Source organism: Peromyscus eremicus, chromosome X (genome assembly GCF_949786415.1).
Source record: "Peromyscus eremicus chromosome X, PerEre_H2_v1, whole genome shotgun sequence".
NCBI lineage: Eukaryota > Metazoa > Chordata > Mammalia > Rodentia > Cricetidae > Peromyscus > Peromyscus eremicus.
Genome location: NC_081439.1, coordinates 15977691 through 15991808, shown reverse-complemented (window position 1 = coordinate 15991808; position 14118 = coordinate 15977691). Strand labels below are relative to the sequence as shown.

Sequence of the window (14118 nt, the reverse complement as noted above, 5' to 3'; positions counted from 1 at the left end):
GGACCCTCGTGAAACATCAATAGCTTGGGCTCTGGTAAAACAGTTTGACTTTCTGGAAATCCCTGTTAAAGAACAGAATGCTCTGGCACATTCCAAAATGTCTTCTCTTCTGTTCTCCTTGCCAGAAACACAGGGGGATTTACCCCTGATAATCACTGTGAGAATCATCCTTCGCTCCTATGGGTAAAACACAAGTATGGAAGCCCTGCTGCATAACTCGGTTTACGTTGGCAAATTTGTACTTGAAATTCTTATTGTCCCACTGGCAGACAAATCGTATGATTTTATAGAAGAATGACATATTCTATGGAAGATTCATATTCCAAATAACTAACCTAGAAACTAGAGGAAAGTCAAGCTGGTGTTCAGGGTCAAAGACACACTTTCACCAAGTGCAATTAGCATACAGAAAAACTACACATCTGTTAGAAAAGTCTATGGATGAGTGAGTAAAATAATATGATAATATTGCACTGACACTCTGAGGAACAGAAAATACAGTTCCTTCAAGACAACTTAGGAGATTGCAAGCACGAAGAATCCCTGTTGAACAACCGGAAGTTGAATCCATGTGTACTTGTATCTTCTTCCTTGTGTCTAGAATATTATTATGCAGCGAGCCATCTTTAGTCTATCATGTAAATGACATAACCACATGTAGATATTTCATGCTGCTTCCCATCTCAAGCTAAACGTAACAAGGCCTGAGCTAGGCAAAACAATAGCAACATCCCCACCTGGAGAAACCACTAGCAACAATGCCAGGAGCTTTAGACATCTTTCTTGGTCTTTTTCAGACAGGGTCTCATGTAGTTCAGGTTGGCCTCCAACTTCCTATGTAGCTCTGCTTGGCCTGGAACTCCTGACATTGTTACCTTCATCTCTCTAGTCATCTTCATTCAAAACTTGACTGAACCTAACACTCTTCTCATTTCCTTGAGAAACAAGCTATGAAAAAAAATAAGGGCAGCTGTTACAATTATTTAATTTAAGACAAAACAATTTTATTTTATGTAAATATGTTTTTAAAAAAGATACCATTAACAAAATATTGTCAAATAAGCTCAAACAAAATTAATTTTCAGAATTGTTTCCTAAAAAGATACTTTTTAGGTACTTTTTTGATAATTGTGAGTCATAGATGATCATGAGAATTCGATCACATCTGGTTACTGGAAATTTTAGGTCAGCTTTGTCTCTGAAGCTGGATTTTGCTCAGATAATAGCTTTTAAACAAGGAAATAGTGGATGTCTCATGATGGAATAAAAACTCAAATAATTTAGGGCCATGCATGAAACATTTCAAATATTCAAAAATTACATATGGTGTAACCTTAGGACAGAAACTATCTTATCCTGGTCTAAATATTGAATTGTTTCTTGTGTGGGTTGCTTTTTTGAGAGAAGATGTAGTTGAGGATGACTTTGAAATCCTAACCCCCCTGCCTCCCAAGTGGGGGGAGTGTAGCTATGCACCACCACACCCAACACAGCTGTTTGGGAAGTTCACCAGCCTTCTCATACTGAAGGGGAAGAACCGTTCACTGAGATGACCACGCAGGAAACTGCCAACACCACGATCAATTACACATCAGTGGTGTGCTGCAGCCAACTCCGTCTAGTTCTCCAATCACAAGGTACTCAAGAACAACAGCTCCCCAAACAATGTGTGTGCCCAGGTGGCCCTGCAGGTGGTGAACTTGGTACATTTGGGAAACTTGGCCTTCATGACCTCTACTAGGCCATGGACACCAAGATGGTGATGGCTGACCAGAGCCTCATACTCAGAATCATCATGGGAAAATCTCTGCTACCCAGTGACCCTGGGTGGTCCTGTGTTCTATAAGAAAGCAGGCTGAGAAAGCCGTGAAGAAGGCCAGTAAGCAGCATTTCCCCATAGCCTTCGCTTCAGTTTCTGGATCCGTGTTCCTGCCCTGACTGCCCTACATGACGGAGATGTGTAAGCCTTTTCTCTCCGCATTGCTTTTGGTCATGCTGTTTTATCACAACATCAGAATCGCAACTAAGACACCATCTGCAACATTAAGTCCAAGAGTCATGACTATACTCTCCAAGGCCTGCCTTGGGGAGCGGGGGGTGGGTGGTGGGTGGGGTGGGGGTGGGAACGACAGACAACGCTTGTGGACCAGGCCATGGCTGCAGCCTTGTCCTTTTTTACCCTAATGTCTGCTTATTGTCTCCCCTTCAAGCCCCACCAGGTATGTCGTTGGCAGTAGTTGTAGTGTGTAGCAGGCTGCATTGCGATTTCAAGCCTGACCGGTGCCAGGGATTCAATCTTGCTGGTCAACAACGGGAACACCGAGCGTCACATACCCAAACCCCTTTATTCGCTTCGGTATCTATGGTTACGTGAAGCAGATGAAGATCTTGTTCAACAAGGCGGAGAATATACTGGTGCAGAGGGAAGACAGCAGCCAGGCCCAGCTGGCCATGAGCCATCTTGAAGAAGCACAAGCTGAATGGGAAGCCAGCGTGCATTGCGACATCAGAGCGCCCAAGTATGTTGCTGCCTCATGAAGGCCAGGAAGACCGGGGCTTCATCAAGGATTCCGACGCTCACCACTGCACTGCTTGAAGAAGCTGGCCTCCAAATACTAAAAGCACTTCTCTTTGTTCTCTTCTGTACCTCTCCAATATACCTCCCTGAGTGTCAGAAGGAAGTCCTCAAGAACCTCTTCTCAAGCAACAGGGACATGACCAAGGGCTTAAACATCTTCCAGTGATTGCAGTCCCTGATCCTTGCTCTCTGCCTCATCCACTACATCCTGAACTCTCTGACCATCACCTCCACCAGAAGGACCACTGGATGGCTCTGATCCAGATGAGTTTGTTGGAGGAGGCCGTGAAGGCACCAGCCAAGCTGTACACCCACAACCTGGGCAAGAACCACTGCCCACGAGTATCCTTCAAGTCCACCATCTGGTTGCTGGTGGGTATACAACAGCTTCTGTCATTCCAAGTCACTTTAAAAAGCATCTGAATTTTCAGATGATGACATTGTACATAAGGGTTCTCCAAATTCCACCAGAAAACTTCTAGAAACCACCAACAATTTTAGCAAATTGGCAGGGTATGATATCAACTTACAAAAAACAATAACAACCTTTCTATATATCAAAAACAAGTACACCGAGAATAAAATCATGGACACACTCTCATTTACAACAGCATCAAAGAAATGAAATATCTTGGAATAAACCTAGCCAAGGATGTGAAAGATCTCTATACTAAAACTTCAAATGTCTGAAGAACAAGATTGAGAAAGACACTAGGAAGTGGAAAGATACACTGTGTTTATGGATTGGTAGAATTAATAGTGCAAAAACGACAATCCTACCAAAAGCAATTTACAGATTCAGTGAAATCCCAGTCAAAATCCCCACAACATTCTTCACAGAAATAGAAAAAAATATTCTAATATTCATATGGAACCAGGAAAGACTCTGGATAACTAAAGCAATCCTGAACAAAAAGAACGACTGCTCTTCCAGAAGTCAAGATATATTAGAGATATACAGTAACAAAACCAATATGGTACTGCCGTCAAGACAGACGTGTTTGCTAATGGAACCAAATAGAAGAGCCAAACATGAGTACTGATAACTACAGCCATCTGATATTTGATAAAGAGGGAAAAACCACCCTGGAGAAAGGACAGCATCTTCAACAAGTGGTGCTTGAAAGAAGACAGTCTGCCCACATGAAGATGAATGGAATTAGACTCATATCTATCACCCTGCACAAAAATTAGATCCAAGTGCACCAAGAACTTCAATTTGAAACCTAAAACATGGAAATTGTTAGAAGTAAACATATGGAGTGCTCTACAAAGGACTTTCTGAACAGGACTACATTTGCTTGGGGATCAAGGTCAGCAGCTGACAACAGGGACCTTATAAAACTAAAAGGCTTCTGTTCAGCTAAGGAAACAATAAAGTGAACAGGAAGCCCACAGAATGGGAGAGAATCTCTGTCAGATACACATCTGACAGAGGATCAATATCTAGAATATAGGAGGAACTCAAAGAACAAAGAGTTAAGGAAACAAACAACCCAATTAAAAAGTGGGCTGGGGATGAAGATAGAGAATTTCAACAGAAGAAGTAAAAAATAGCTAAATACCTCAAAACATGTGCACTGTCCTTAGCAATTAGGGAAATACAAATGAGAACAACTTGGACATTTCATCTCACACCAGTCAGGATGGGTAAGGTTAACCAAACCATCCACAACGAATGCTGGTGGAGAAAGAGGAACCCTCATTTACTGTCGGTAGGAGTGCAAACTGGTATAAGCACTCTGGAAGTCAGTGTGGAGAATCCCCAAAAAGCTAAAACTAAATCTACCAAATAACCCAGCTATACCACCCCTTAGGCATATGCCCAAGGGGCATCCTACTCCACAGATCCTTGCTCAGCCATGGTCACTGTTTCTCTATAGCTAAGAAATAGAAACAAACTCAATGTCCTTTAACTGACAAATGAATAGTGAAGATGTGGTCCAAAAAGGTCCAAGAATCCAGTAGTTGCTCAGTCCACAAGGCTGGATGTCTCATTTGGTCGTCAGTATATTCTGGAATCCTGAAGAAGTGGGCTCTAGTGCTGGTGATGAAATGGACTTGCCAGTGAGAGTGAGAGCGAACAGGCAGAGAGAGGAAGCTTCTTTCTCCCATGCCTTTCGTATAGGCTGCCAGCAGAAGGTGTGGCCCAGATTCAAGGTGGATCTTCCCATCTCAAAAGATCTAGATTAGAACTCAGCCTTCTCACTTCAAATGATTTAATTAAGAAAAAAAAAAGTCCTGCCTGGCAGTGGTGGCACACACTTTTAATCCCAGCACTTGGGAGGCAGAGGCTGGCAGATTTCTGAGTTCAAGGCCAGCCTGGTCTACAGAGTGAGTTCCAGGACAGCCAAAGATACACAGAAACCCTGTCTCGAAAAACCAAACCAACCAACCAACCAACCAACCAAACAAACAAACAAACAAACAAACAGAAAAAATTCCTCACAGATATGCCCAGTCACTTGGGTTTTAGTTAATTCCAGATGCAGTCAAATTGACAAGAGTAGACATCACAGACACCATAGGTGGAGTGGGTAGGTGAGGTGCGTGCTTGTGACCCCAACACTGTGAAGGTGTAGATAGGTGGATCCCTGGGCTTACTGGCCAGCTAGTCTAGTGGTGAGCCCAAGGTTCTAGGGAAAGAGCTTTTCCAAGGAAAAGAAGGTGGGAAGCTCCTGAGGAATGACACCCAAGGTTGACCTCTGACTCCCACATGCACCCTCACATCCACATCCACATCCACATCCACATCCACATCCACATCCATACTCATTCTCTCTCACAAACTGTGTCCACTTCCACCCACATGTAAACACACAGACAAACAAGGAAAAGAATTCTACATACAGAGATTGTTGGTCTATGCTGTCACATCTCTAAGGGACTCAGTAAATCTTTTAAATTGGATTATTATTGATGACGCCTTTCATATTCAGACAAAAGCCATAAAAGCAGCACTATTTTTAGTGTGAAAGTTCAAATCTTCACTCACTGCCGTAAATCCATACCAGAATATGGACCAGTACTCTTCAGGTTAAGATTGACCCAATCAGCTGCCATTTGTATTAAAACCTCCTACTCTGGCCCCTCCTAATATTCCATAAAACCTTCAGTTCCCACATTATAGCCTTTAAACTCTCAAAACTCTCAAGCAACCCCTAGACTATAAAAAGACTGGAAGACCACAGTCAGGGACAGCTACCTTTACAAACACAGCAATTTAACCCATTTGAGTTGTGAACAACGCAAAAACACATTGTCCCACAACTACAAGGCTGATGGGTTTTTATGACAGTACCTTCTTTTTCCAACCAGACAATACAGCCTACTAATGGTAAGAAATAGTGTAGAAGAGAAGCTAACTCATGCTTGGGACTAGATGTCACCAGAGGGTTTTTTCCTCCCTCTTTCTACCCAGACTCTTAAATCTAACATAGCACCTCCAATGTCCCTCCACTGGAGCTACAGCCATAGGAGGACTTGATTTCCTATTCCAAAGCCTTTCCCATCACCCTCTGCCCACGCAGGGTACTGCTAATCTCTACTTGGCTTGATTTACCCCCTTGAGTCTACTTTCTTTGTGGAACTGAAGCATTTTGTGTCTCTCTACCACTTGTCAGGGATTCTGCACACTGCTTTATCTGATATCTGCCCCACCCAACTGCCCCTTCACAAACCCTTGAAGAAAAACCGATGCCTGATGGTCTCTGGAAGCAAACGAGCTAGGTCTCAGTACTCTTCTCAGAGGCGCTGTCTGGCTTGGGTCTCGGCACTCAGTCCAAACAAAACTTTCCCTGTCTACAAGCCAACACGTAAGAAAGCTCACTTTGTCAGCACAAGGAATACAAAGACAGCGGAACACAAAGTCTGCTAGGGATGGTACCTAAAACAAACTGGCCCTAGATTTGCTAACAGCCAACAAAGGTGGGATCCGTGCAGTGCTACAAGGAGATGTTTTTGTGTCAGTGAAACTGGGCAGGAACTGCAGAGCCTTGAGGCCGTCATTTAAAAGGCCAATAATCTAGAAAACTACAAAAATTGAGGTTCATACTGGTTCAAGTGGAAGTCAAATATTTGGTCTTGGTTTTCTTGGTTAACTCCCTTCCCAGGCTCCATTCCTGTCTTGTTCTTTATCCTGCCTTTTACCCTTTTGGCTTTCATAAGGAAAAATTCAAAGTCTTTCAGGGGTCTATAGCATTGAGGGTTAAACTCCAGCACCACAGTCCAGTATTAACCCTTCTCTCCAAAATTTCCCCTATGTGCATGGGGAGGATAGCCCTACATCCCTGGTCACCAGAAAGCAGCCAGAGAAGGTTAATCTTCGGCCTCACACCCCAATTAAGGTGAATTTCCAAATCCAAGAGGAGGATTGAGAGGACCCAACAATATCTTTGTTAACTAAAAATGCCTCCCTCTTGCCTTGACGCTGTCTTTGAGTCTTGGCTAAGTGGAAAAGTACTGTGTCCCAAAGAACATTTGCAAGTGAAGTTGTTTGCATAAAAGGGTCTACTGCATGACACACCACAGCTCCCAGGGCCACTAAGACGAATGAAAAGGCGATGGAGAGGTGGGAAAGACGGAGGAGCGAAGTGGGTTTATTTTTTGTTTATTTTTGTTTTTTTAATTAATATTCTTATTTTTATTTCTTCTTTGTATTTTATTTTTACCATTTCTTTTTACATTTTCCTTTGTGCGGGGACACTACAAGGGTGAAGGGCGGATACAGATGGACTGGGAAGTGATTGGGTTGAGATGCATGATATGAAATTCCTAAAGAATCACTAAAAATTATATTAAAATAAAAAAGTGCTGTGTCTATCCTGTGACATGTGTCTGCTGAGCCAGCTAAGGGACAAATAAGGGAAATTCAACTGTTTTGTGCACTCCTCCTTGGGTAGTCTGTAACTGCTCTACAGATAACTCCTTGGAGCCAGCCCATAATTACCTTACAAGTTCTTGCAATCAGCCTCCTAACTGCCCTATAGGTAAGTTCTTGTAAGTAGCCCTCAACTACCCTATGGCTCACCCCGTAGAAGCAGCCCTGTAACTGTCCTGTGGGCAACTTCTAGAAAGCAGTTCCTCGCTTCGCCCCACCCGCTATGGCCTACAGTCCTGGTAAGACGCCTGCCCGCCTTACTGTTTGGTCTCAGCCTATGGAGAGTGAGTAAATTTCTTTGCTTGTGTGATCATGGTGTAAACCTTCGCTCCCTCAAACTCCAGGCTCAGTTTCCACCTAGCAATGTGCATACAATAAAAATGAGATGGGAATAATCCCCAAAGACTTCTGTATCACTTAGCAGTACAGTCTCATTTCTTGTGTACACAGATGGCTTTGTTGGTTTGTTTGTTTGTTTATTTTTTTTCCAAGGTAGGGTTTCTCTGTGTAACTACCCTGACTATCCTGGAACTCACTCTGTAGACCAGGCTGGCCTTAAACTCACAGAGATTTGCCTGGCTCTGCATCCTGAGTGCTGGGATCCAAGGCATGTGCCACCACTGTCTAGCGACAATAGTTCTTTTAACAATGGCTGCCAGCTGAAGTTGTCACTGCTTTGGCAGATGGAGTGGGAGCCCAGAGTGGTTGCAAGGATGACCATTTCCTGTGAGAACAAACGTGCAAGCTTCCCAGTCAAATGTACTTTGTCAAAATCAACAGGGAGTCCAGAAGCTGAGACAGTAATGCCTGCCACCCACTGATTGCATGTCTGTGCAGTGTGGAGTAGATAAAAGGGTGTTTTAAAAAAGCTAGTTGTGGTGACATATGCCTGCAATACATGTATGGGTAATGTATATGTACACATGCTGCTGTAATGAATGGGAAAATGGCTGATTCATGAATGAGGAAGGCCTAAGTATGTAGTCTCCAATTGGAGATTCAGAGTTAGGCTGTGATTAAAATGGTCTCCTGTGGCTCACCCTCAACTCTATGACTTGCTTACAGGAAGGAACATGTCTGAATCATCTGTGCCCCTTATACTTCCCAAATGCTGCCTAAAACTAAACTGACGTTAGTGAGTGTGTATGAAGGAATGGTGAGCCATCTTAGCCCTTCATCTGGAAACCAAGGACTTGACTTGGTGATACTTTGCAACTTTGACATCCTATATCTCTATGGCAACCCAGACATACTGATTTCTGAAAAATTTTCCAATACAACATCTTCCTTAAGCTGTGCAGGGTGGCACATGTCTGTAATCCAGCACATGGGAAACGGAGGCAGGAGTCACCACAAATTCAATACCTGTTGGACTACATAGTGCTGTGGGATGTTCTGTATGGCAAATGTGTTGCTCTGATTGGTTGGTAAATAAAACACTGATTGGCCAGTAGTCAGGCAGGAGGAAGTATGGGCGGGACAAGGAGGAGAATAAAGCTGGGAAGTGGAAGGCTGAGTCAGAGACACTGCCAGCCGCCACGATGACAAACAGCATGTGAAGATGCCGGTAAGCCACAAGCCACGTGGCAAGGTATGGATTTATAGAAATGGATTAATTTAAGATATAAAGAACAGTTAGCAAGAAGCCTGGTACGGCCATACAGTTTGTAAGCAATATAAGTCTCTGTGTTTACTTGGTTGGGTCTGAGGGGCTGTGGGAATGGCAGGTGAGAGAGATTTGTCCTGACTGTGGGCAAGGCAGGAAAACTCTAGCTACAACATAGAGAAGCACATCTCAGAAAACAAATCTTCCTCCTTGAAACTTGATCCCTGAGCAAGCCCACACGAACTGAAATCTCACCCTGAAGTGCTGCCCGCATGTAGCAAGCAGGCCACCACATACTCACCTCAAGAGCCCTTTACTTCTGTTCTGCTCCTTTTGGGGACTGTTCAAGTCACACCCAGAGACACACACTTTTTGTTGTGGCCTGGCCCATTACAAGTCCATTACTCTACCCAGTACATACGAGGATATCTCTCAATCTGATTCTGCTTGGTCCAACCAGGCCTTGACAACTCAGCTTGCTACTCTGCACCTATCTGATCAGGAACTCCAGTCCACAGCCTAGGTTTTCCTTTGTTCATTTCAAACTTGTGGTCATCCTTACTTTGGCTCAAGTCCTTCACTGCTCCACAGGCAGAACTAGAAACAAATCTAGTTATCTTGGTCCACACTAGGATCCTTGAAAGCCAGCCAGGCTTGGACAAGGACCTTCCTCTAATGCACACAGTTACACAGTAACAGTCGGAGCGTCAGAGATGGGGTTCTGCGGTCAGTGAGGCAGTTACGTATTTGGTATTGCCTATACCACTGATCACTACAATACCTTTACCAGCAGTTCTTCATAACAGATGGACCTCTCTTCTCTAGTTCCAGATCTACATACCCAATAGCCTTCTGTATCTCTCTCTCTGAGTGCCCCTGCATGCATTTTTAATTTGATAGAAAAAAGAAGTCTTCCTCATTCAAAACCAGCTTCTCTTGTGTTTTGTTCCTTATCCCTCCCTGCTCTGCATGGAGCCAGTGACTTTCTCAGCCCTCCCCAAACTAGCAGAGTTTTCCCATCATTTCATTCAAGCATGGTTCCACAGAGGTGTTTCTTTTCAATTAAAGCAAACTCTTCAATTCCTTAAAGTCAAGCCCACTACATTCGCGCAGTATGTTCATTGTGACCCTAAATCGTTTTCATAATTCCAAGAGGGCAAAGAAAGGAATTTCTCAGAGCTACATTTATACCAAAGTTCTTTGAGTGTGTGCTCTCTGTTGTGACTACTAGACTGGGACATATTCTCATTATGAATGGGATTGTTGAATTTATTGAATAAAAATACAAGTGATCCTGTTAAATTTGGCTTCTTATTGCTTATGCATATTTGTATTGATATAAAAGAAAAATGCTTGCATGGGATGCATTTACATGAAAAATTATTTGTTGATTATCTAAGTTAACTACATACATGTAAAGTGCATAATTCTTTAACTATTTTTCTGCAATGGCTTGTTTTTAATAGTTTTAGTTTTGAAGAATGTGCTTGTAAAATGCCTTGCAGTTATAGCCTGTGTTCCATTCACCTTGTGAAATAACTGCTACCTTGGTCATATCTAATTAATTTTGTCATTTTATTCAATTGATATTTCTAAGTGAGAAAACATGCTAGATTTTAGTAGCATCATGAATTATTATACTGGACACAAATTTCCATAAAGCTAACAACTCTAACAATTCTTCATAAAATTTCCTTTAGTAAAGTGCACAGTCATATCCTTGGTTTTCCATTTCTCAGGATTGCATCATTTCCCCCTCCCTCCCTCTTTCCCTCCATCCCTTCCTTCCTTCCTTCCTTCCTTCCTTCCTTCCTTCCTTCCTTCCTTCCTTCTTTCTTTCCTTCTCCCCCTCCTTCTCTTTGAGACAGGCTTTCGTGTAGCCCATTGGCTTGGAACTTGCTGTGTAGCCAAGGATGACTTTGACTTTCTTACCCTCCTGTCTCCAACCCTAGGATTACAGGCACGTGCATCACTCTAGTTTTATGCAGTGTTGGGGATCAACTGCAGGGCTTTATATGCTGGTCAAGTGCTCTATAAACTGAGCTGTATTTCCAGCCTCTGTTTGCTTGAGACAGAATCTCATGTAGCCCAGGCTTGCTTTAAATTCCCAGTTCTCCTGCTTTCATCTGCTGAGCTTGGAGATGATAGGCATATACCACCATGCCTGACTTTTACATTGCATTTATCTATCTATCTATCTATCTATCTATCTATCTATCTATCTATCTATCTATCTATTTGTTTTTTCAAGACAGGGTTTCTCTGTGTAGTTTTGGTGCCTGTCCTAGATCTCGCTCTGTAGATCAGGCTGGCCTCAAACTCACAGAAATCTGCCTGGCTCTGCCTCCCGAGTGCTGGGATTAAAGGTGTGCGCCACCACTGCTCAACTTACATTGCATTTCTTTATCAATGTTGTTTATTTTTTATATGTTGCCCATTCGTGAAACAGCAGCATGATCTAATTATGCCTTTCCTCATCACTGCGCAAGATGATGCCACTTGCTCAGGAATATTTAGTAATATCAATGTGGAAGTATCAAATTCTTCAAGACATGAAATCTCCCTTAAAAGATAGTCATGTCAAGTGCTAAAACACTTACCCACTTCAAGTCACATTTTTTTCCTGTTTGTAAGAAATGCTTCTTTCAAGAATAGCTTTGACACATAAATGAATAAATTTTTCATTGTTTTTAAAAATGTGATCAAGTCCTTCTGGCAAGAATTACTTAAATGACATGTCTTCTTCCATTTGCAATTCTATTGTTAAAGAGATATTGACAAGAACATGACATAAGTAGGCAATGCTTAATGGATTTTTAAAAATAGTCCGGAATTTTGGAGTCCTCAGTTTCAGAATTGAAGTATTAAGCTGTTTCAGATAAACTAAGGATTTTCTCAACTCCATTTGTTAAAAAAAAGCCAGCAGATTTTTGAATGTATGAGAAATGAATAATACCAGATGCCAACAAAAATTTTAAAATCCTTTAATTGCTCAATTTAACTTGCATAGATGCCAAAGGAAGAGAACAATTGCGTGACAATTATTTCAACGTTAACAGAAGGAACGTCGGATGCTATCTGAGGGTTATTATGAAGAATACAGACAGGACCTCTGCCTGAGACGTCTGTGTGCTTTGCTCCACCTCTGGTTATTGTCTGCATCTTCAAACAAGCATCCACAAAGTTTGTAGTTAAACAATTTATGCTAAAAGGAGAGTATTTCCCCCATTAATCCTAGCTGAACAAGAAAGTCTCTGCAACAATTTGTTCTTGTTTCTGAAGTCTGAGCTGGAAGAGATTTCCCTTATAGGCTTTTATCCCAAGAAAAGGCTTGCACAAGTGAAGATAAAACTTTATCTGCGTCATGGGAGTGCTTCAGGGGTTTTGCTGTTAAGGACCTGTGATGTTTAGAGGTTTGGCAGTCTTTATAGTATCAAATGGAGCGGTTACATTGTAGACCAATGGTTCTCAACGGGGATTGCATATCAGATGTCCTGCATATCAGATATTTATGTTATGGTTCATAACAGTGGCAAAATTATAGTTATGAAGTAACAATGAAAACTAATTTTGTGGTCGAGGTCACCACAACATGAGGAACTGTATTGAAGGGTTTCAGGCATTAGGAAAGTTGAGAACCACTGCTGTAGATGATTGAGGTAGATTTCATTTTGCCACTTGGGAAACTGCTTTCAATTTTGGAATCAGAAAAGAATTCTGCTAGTGATATTTTCAAATTGTCATTTGAGACTGAAGGCTGATGTGACAAACAGGGTCAAAGGTCACTATAGTGCCTGCTGGGATGAATTATTTTCATTGGAATGTATATCAATCAAATATTTGGTATTTTATCATTTTGTTTGGTTCTAGTTTGGGAAATTGTATCTCCCACTGAGCTGTTAGACATTGGTTTATGTCTATTTCACTATCATTTTGATATTAAATGAACAATTGCCCATTGTACTAAGATCCTTAAAAGAATGTTTCCATATGTAAGAAATATGGACTGTTGAGAACATTTATCATGACATTTAAACTTGTATTTTGACATTTTAAGTTTCAAATATATGAAAATAAAAAACAACAACCATCATATAAAATGAAAAGCAAACTGCTAAGACAGTAGACTCCGTCTTCTCCTTACCAACCCAATGGGGTGCCATAGGTGAGAGTTAGCCCCTCTTAACCATTCATGATGTGCACATATTTCTTCATTGAATTTTTCATTGTGAAGTCTATATAGGACATGCGTAGACAACAAGAGCCATATTGTGAAGTAAATTAGTATATCTATTCCCTAACACAATTAATATCTTTGTGTGTGTGTGTGTGTGTGTGTGTGTGTGTGTGTGTGTGTGTGTGTGTAGACTGCAGGAGACTTCTCATTTATCATGAAAAAAAATCCTAAGTCTTACTTAACTGTAGATAAAGACTCTTGAAAGGGCTGTGAACTGGTAAATTGATCTTGATACCTGATACAAACAAGTTGAACATGCTGTTTGTCTGCAAGGAAAGCTGTTCTTATAATGCACAGCCTTCTAGAACAACACAGGAGCTCTAGGAAGATTTGAGAAGGGACTGATAGACATTGACGAGTGAAAGCACTGAGGGACTGACTTTTTTGTTGTTGTTTGTGTTTGTTGAGACAAGGTCTCACTATGTAGCTTTGGTTGTCCTAGAATTTACTATGTAGACCAGGGTGGCTTCGAACTCAGAGATGCGCCTGACTCTGCCTCTCTAGTGCTGGGATTAAAGGCATGCACCACTACACTTGGGTTGAGGACTAACTCTTAACATGTTCTGATGCTGGCCAAAAGGCAAATTAGAGTGGCCCTACAATCTCTGACCCTGAAAACAGGGAACTGGATTATTGGCTGAAATGTTTTCAACCAACCACCCTTTTCTGTTTGGTCACAGGGTTTTAGCTACCACTGACCATCAGTCTTACTACTCAGGAATACTTCTCTTAATAGTGGCAAGAAATGCAGGAGAGAACATTCTGGAAGATCAAGTGTACTTTTGATGTCAGTTTATTGGCCATCTGGGAATTACACT

At 41.9% G+C, this 14118-nt stretch overlaps 1 pseudogene; it reads left to right on the top strand.

Moving 5' to 3' along the window:
• Positions 1 to 1947: 1947 nt before the first annotated feature.
• LOC131899704 (polypyrimidine tract-binding protein 1-like) overlaps positions 1948 to 14118 on the top strand; it is a 33721-nt pseudogene continuing 21550 nt past the window's right edge.